This window comes from Austrofundulus limnaeus, unplaced genomic scaffold, assembly GCF_001266775.1.
Source record: "Austrofundulus limnaeus strain Quisiro unplaced genomic scaffold, Austrofundulus_limnaeus-1.0 Scaffold670, whole genome shotgun sequence".
NCBI classification, from domain to species: Eukaryota; Metazoa; Chordata; class Actinopteri; order Cyprinodontiformes; family Rivulidae; genus Austrofundulus; species Austrofundulus limnaeus.
In genome coordinates, this window is record NW_013953072.1 from 219,030 (window position 1) to 220,223 (window position 1,194).

Below are 1,194 nucleotides of genomic sequence, written 5' to 3' on the forward strand. Positions count from 1 at the left end.
AAAAGACTTTTTGGCTGATATAAGATTTTAAAACTTGGTTAGGTGGACAGTTTTTGCAGTGTGGAAGTCAATGCCAGGTCCTCATAAAGATAGCTGTACCAGATTGTGTATGTGTGTTTGTGTGTGGTATGTAATCTGTCTGTAGAGCTGCTGCCTTGTGGCACAGTGAGTTTCCTGTAAACAGAGAAGTCCTGCTGCTGATGAGATGACAGCACACATAAAATTACTCAGAGTTTTTATTTGAGCGCCGAGCCGTGAACCATTTGGCTCAGGTCCAGATAACATCAGAGTGTGTTTCTGAGGTATTTCCGCTCGTCTCAGACACAGGTACAGGATAATCCTGTTGCTTCATGAGCTGCCACCTCTCTGTCTTCAAGTCACATTTATCAAAACTCTTTAAACTGTTTAAAAGATGAAAAACAAACTTCTGTTTCAACAAAACACCTAAAGCTCTTCAAAGCAGGGGGTCTTTGTTTACTACACTACATAATCCCTTGCCTTGTTAAATAATTAGTTGTTAGATTAACTGGATTAGTTGGCTTTAGGTGCTGTTGAAACCCACTAATCCACCAGAAGTATTATTATTGAGGGAAGGTAGGAAATCTGTATCTCCTGCTGCCAAAAGGTGAAAGTAAATGAAGTTTGGTATTCATGTGTCTGTTACAAAAATAACTCAAAGCACAGGACATATTTTAATAAAACTTGAAATATTCAGTTTGTTTTAAATGTATGTTTAGCAACTTGGCTGATAAAATGTACGTGTAACAGTTTTAACTGAATCAAAAAGAAAAAAATCAGTAGGTCCTCTGGAGGGTTCTTCTTTAGTGAAACGTTTCGTCTCTCCTCCAAGAGACTTCTTCAGTCTGATGAGTTTCAGGTGAACTCAGCCTTATAAGCTCCGCCTTCACATGGACAAACAGGTTGGTCACATGCAAAAGAGGACCATCGACTAACAATAGGGTTGATTAGCTCTATTGTTCATAGAGGGTCATGTGCTCCATCACCTGACCTGTGTCGTGTTATGTGAATGTAGTGAATGCAAGCAGGGTTTTTTTAACATCCCCTTGTTTTCCAAATGTTGTGGGTGTTCCAGGGAAACTGAGACGTTTATTGTCTAAACATGACGTCCCAGTGGCTTTCAAACCCCAAAACACTTTACGACAAAGATTAGTTCACCCCAAAGATCCAGTTCCC